Below are 5,992 nucleotides of genomic sequence, written 5' to 3'. Positions count from 1 at the left end.
CTAACAAACTCCATTCCACTGTACATTAGGTGATGTTTTGAACTACATTTAATTATATGTGCCTGAGTTAACGAAGAGTTTTATTTAGAGCCTCTGAATATCTAGATGGAAGCTCGTTCATTTTTTTTTAATTTCCAATGATGTCGGTCTTATAATGTTGTTTCCTTCAAATATCCCTTGGCCTTCCAATGTCCTAGTGTCAGCCTTCGGACACCCATTCCGACGGCACAAACGTCGCAACTATGGGAGGTTCGTTGTAATATATTTTAAAAAATATATGATGACATCATTCTTTTGACCCCTTTCTGATGGTAGAAACATCGCAACCATGGTAGGTTTGTCGTAATATCTTTCCGAAAATTTTGCAGCATTGTCGATCTTCCGACTCACATTTGGACAACACAAACATCATAACGATCACAAATTTGTTAGAAAATATTTCGGTAAAATTCTCACTAACGACAATCTTCTAATGCAATTTTTGACAACATAGTATGTTGTCACAATGGGAAAATTTTCAGAAAAAGTTGACTTTCAGCAGGTCATCTGACGACGGTTTGCAACAAATATATAGGAGCATTTATCAAACTTTCAACAAAATGTTGATGAGTATATTCAATGAATAGATTTCAGACAGTCGATGATTACTATCATCATAATTTTGATGAAAAAGAAGATGTTGAAATTACAACTGCACTGAAAATGATGTTTCCTCAAATCTCCTTTTTCGTTATAGTGACGAAACATCTCTGCAAAAATGACAAAGTGTCATCGTAAATTGGGTCAATATTTAGTAGTGTGAGATTGGAAACAAGGGTTGATGAATCCCAATTTTGGAGGGCCTCAATAGGCCATAATTCAAACTCATGTACAAAATTTTCCCTCTACACCAATGCAACCATTGACATCATCCCTCCTTCACAACAACTACTTGCTTACCTTGTTTATATCCCCAATAATGGTAAGGCATCACAACTAGGCCATGGTAGTGGGCTTACAACTTACCCAACTTACTCCTTGTCTTCCTTAGATTGCCATGATATTCACTTGAGATTACAGAAGACCTTAAACAAAGAACATCCTATTATACATATTGAAGATCTCAATGAGGAAATTCTGAATAAAGAAATGGAACCGGTTCAGTCTCTAGATACCTCAAGAATAAACCAAGTTCACCAAGAACCATGGGTTCCTCCTTACCTAGAAAGATTGTACCTAGAGAAACAAATTAGTCATCCTGAATTTGATCTTCAAGGTGAGCTTACAAATATGTGTGTTGGCATATCATTATTGCAAGAAATCAATGATATCCCTACTTAGTCGAAATTGGTAAGGGAGTTGTTTCTAAGGAAGCCCAATAGAAAAGGAAAGGATCCTCAAACTATTCACGTTATGGGAAAGCTATCATACCTTATGATGGGGGAGTTCTCATGACAAAATACTCAAACCCTAGGAGCCTAGTAGTTAATGTGTAGATCAACCATACTCTCATCGCAATCACATCGATTGACCTTAGGGATTCCATCAATGTTATGATTCATGAAACCATGGAATCTCTAGGAATTTTTTATCTCAGGAAGACCCCCATAGTGCTATAACTTGTTGATAGATCAACTATCAAACTAGAAGTAATCTTGATGATGTAGTGATCGTAGTATATTCATGGGGATATCCCACCGACTTCATGGTCCTTCAATCCAAGTCTTCTATGGTAGGATATCCTTTAATCTTGGTAAGGCCATGCTTGGCCACTATAGATGCTTATATTGGCTATAGGTTTGGTAACATGATCATTTCCCATGGGATCTCAACAAAACAACTTCCCTATATCCTCCCACCAATATAAATCTTGAAACATCACTTAGGTTGATGGAGAAGAGAGTAATAAGGAGGAAGTTTCTCACTTAACATAATTTGTGGAATTCAAAGAAATCAAATTTACATTAAAAACAATCATCTAGAATAAATGGAAATTGTAGAATATTTAACCTCTTATAAAATTAAATAAATATTATATGAATCAATTAAAACTAAATATAGTAATGATTCCAAAGGAAATGTCAATCACAAGACTTGGGTGTCTTGGGTGTTGACTAAGGTTTTGTTCAATCTAGCAAGGATTTCAAAGGCAACGTCGATCAGGCTATTATGATATGTGAATAGGTTTCACTCAAGTGTTAGAAATAAAGATAATGTGAGAGAAGATAATTATAACAACAATAACACGTTAAACAGATTTCAACCTTGGAAAGGTAAACTCAAAAAAACGAGCTTATAGATTTATTATTATTATTATTAAAGATAAAGTGAGAGAAAATTATTATAGCAACAATAACCCATAAAACATGTTTCAACTCGAGATCCCTATGACTTAAATGAAAGCATGCTTTGGCATGAAGCAACCCCTGGAAAACCCAAAACCCAAACTGAGAAAAACTAGCTACTATTATTATCATTATATGGCTTAAATGCAATCATGTGGCCTCTACCACAAATTACAATGGGAAATCCCTAACTCTTTTAATAGACTCCATGACATGTAATCCATGGACTCTAATACCACTCTCGACCAAAACTATATACATAAACCATGAGTCTAAAGTACTCTACAACACATTACAATGGAGAATCCTCAAGAATTTTAAACCTTTTGAAAGACTTTATCACATATAATTCATGCACTCTAATATCATAAGGCACCAAAACCATCACCTTGAACTTAATAGCTTTGACTCTTTCACCGAGTCAAATTTACGATTTCCTTATCCAATGACCCAAGAAAAGTTCCCACTAAGGTAATATGCACCTTTTACCCATAGGTCAAGGATTCAAAATCATAGTACCAATTTGAATCCGGTTGAGAAGATTACCCACTAAGAAAATATGCACCTTTTACCCATATGTCAAGGAGTCAAAATCATAGGACCAATTTAAATCCGGTTAAGAAGATTACCCTCCCTCGGAACTATGGGAACAAACCACCGCAGCAACCAAAAACTAGCTGCGGTCCTAACTGATTGATCTCATTGTAACCCAAGGGTCCTAAATAACCACCGTTACATGGCAGCCACCTGTGTCGGCCGCAAATATGGAAGAGCACCAGCCGTGATCGTTACTTTTTCCATTCATATGAATTCCTCTCTCTATATAAATATTGTAACAAAATATCGCTACTATCATCCAATCTTTTTCACTTCATCGCAATCTCAGAGCGATCCAATCATTTTCACTTCATCGTGCCTATCTGTCCACTTGCTCAGATCATGGATCAGTCAACCACGCCGATGGCCGAGGAAGTATGCAATAATAATAACAATGATATTGTGAAATTGCAGAGCTGCGATGGCAAAATATTTGAGGTGGAAACAGAGGTGGCATCATCTTCAGGCATCATAAAGAGAATGATGGGGGACTTGGGCACCAACATTACCATTCCTCTGCCTCTCGTTTCTGCCAAGATTCTGCGTCGCGTTATTCAATATTGCAGATACCATGTTCTTGATGCCCCCACTGTATCGCTTGATGCCGTCAAAACGTGGGATGAAGAGTTCGTGAAAGCTCTTGTAGAAGATCGCGCCATACTCTTTGAAGTTACAAAGGCTGCCCACTACCTGGTGGTCACAAATCTTTTGGACTTGATGTGTCAAACTATTGCCGATATGTTGAAAGGGAAAACCGCTGAACAGATGCGTGAGCTTTTCAACATTCCGAATGAAAATTAATCGTTATCGTTCTGAAAATTAATCGTTAAATCACTCTGCAATGACAGAGTACTTTGCTTTCTGCAATTTGGTTTGGTTCGTTTGAACATGAATTTGATAGCATGTCATTAGGTTTAGATTCGCTGCAAACTGTTAAGTGCAATTTGGTTTGGTTCGTTTGAACATGAATTTGATAGCCTGTCATTAGGTTTAGATTCGCTGCAAACTGTTAAGTGTGAAGCCAAATTTACGGAGGATTCTAGATCATATTTTTTTAGATTTCCAGGATTCTAGATCTTTCTACACCACTATTAGTTTCTAGAATCACATGCAGGATTCTAGATCATTCCAGATTTCCATCTGAATCACATATAGGATTTTAGATTTGTAATTTCTCTGGCCAAGGAAAGCAAGCCAAGGCCCAAGCCTATTATGTAATGCAAAGTGATTTCTGTTCTCCAGTGATTGTTTTATCTATTCCGTTGTTTTTGATTAAGTAATCTTGTTGTTTCTCCCTTTGTCTATTTTTGTAAATTATTCTCGCTATTGTTGTCTAAGTCTTTGAGTATAAATCCATTGTGTTATTTATGTTCTGGTCTAATGCAAACACTATGTTTAGTATACACATTTCCTTAGGCATTTTAGTAGTTTTTGCAAATTTTAGTATTATACTATGGATGGGAATATTTATAACACAAAATTTCTCGTTATTTTGGCTTAATAAACGGAAAAATTAGTCAATTTTACATAGGCGATGGGATGTGAGAGTGATAAGTAATGTAACATTGTTAGTACATTGATAGAAATATCTTACGAGTATACATCATTATGTTATATAGTATACATTTTGCACTTTGAATGCGGTGACTCTCCCGTTGTAATTAGTTTGCATAAGGTGACTTTTTTTGTTGTAATTACTTTGCATGTAGTAAATTGTTACTGTTATTATTTTGTATATAGTGAATTGGTAGATATTCAATATGAGGTAGATCTCACTTACCGAGTATGGGGTAGATCTCATTTTATATTTACGAATACTAAAAAAGATTTTATTTAAGTGAAGTATATGGGTCAGATACCATGCTCCAAATTATTATTAATACTATGCAAAAAACATTCTTAATCCTAATATTAATATTAATAAAAATAAAGATGACACATGGTATAGAGAACCAATGGTATTGACCCATAGTATTCACATGGAATATAGACTATATAAAGGGTGAAATTAAACCATCATAGATCCATCTTTAATCTAGATCTACTAACCCTGGAGAGGGATCAAATATCTTAATATGCCAACTAGCATAAAGTGAAAAAAGATAAGATTTGATCCTTCGCGGGGCTTCGTACATCGAGAGTAAAGATGGATCTAATTCATAAATAATCTTAAATACATATATAAATTTTATTAGAATTCCATTATGGTTTTCTCCCTATATTTGAAATTGTGAACAATGAGCTATTTGTTAGTTGAAACTAAGCCTAGCCAATAGATCTAAAATTGTAAATAGTGGGTTGCTTGGTAGTTGAAACCAAGCCCTAGCCAATAGATCTAAAATTGTAAATAGTGGGTTGCTTGTTAGTTGAAACGAAGCATAGTGCTTCACAATGTGGCTATTAGTATCTGAATCTGTGAAGAAAATAATAAAAAACTTTTGTTTAGTAACGAGGATGGTAAAACAAAGAGGGGGATTTCCCGTCAATTTTTACGAATCAATGAAGGAACCATGCAACTACTTTCACGTTTGACAATCCTTAGGAAAGCAGCCTTTGAGAGAAATAAGTTCTTAAATGGTCGTTTGCAATGGAAAACATTGCAAGGCACAAATTAGTGGAAGTTACATTCACACTCCCCACCAACACCATTTAACATGAAAGTATGCATAACTTAGCTATATAAGAAAACATTAAGTATGCATAGCTTAGCAATATAACTTTATAGATGGAATAATCTATATATATACCAAATGGGTTAAAAACCATGTTTTGAAACCTTATATATGGAAATTTTCTTTTGAAAATAATTATTTTGAGAATGTTTATATCTTGAGTTACATTCTAAGTCCTTCCACGACCCAAGTTTAAAGAAATATTATTATACTTGGTTCTCCACATGTATTATCAATTAAATTTAAAATGATCACTGCAATCAGTGGAATCCTTGCTTGTAAGTGTGTGCCATTAATTGTTTGTAGTTCAAAGATCTAATCAATCCACATCTGGTAGAAATATAATTCCGAGCAACGTTAGATGATCACAAATTAAGTATAATGAAACCTTTCAATGGC

At 34.8% G+C, this 5,992-nt stretch overlaps 1 pseudogene; it reads left to right on the top strand.

The window, feature by feature from the left end:
• Positions 1 to 3,284: 3,284 nt before the first annotated feature.
• LOC149252006 (uncharacterized) lies at positions 3,285 to 3,722 on the top strand (annotated as a pseudogene).
• The last annotated feature ends 2,270 nt before the right edge of the window (positions 3,723 to 5,992 follow it).

The sequence above is a fragment of the Pinus tabuliformis genome, chromosome 7 (assembly GCF_031772625.1).
Source record: "Pinus tabuliformis cultivar Carrire ecotype Pingquan chromosome 7, CPIR1, whole genome shotgun sequence".
Classification (NCBI taxonomy): Eukaryota; Viridiplantae; Streptophyta; class Pinopsida; order Pinales; family Pinaceae; genus Pinus; species Pinus tabuliformis.
Note: the sequence above shows the minus strand (reverse complement) of the source record. Positions and strands in the feature narration are given on the sequence as shown.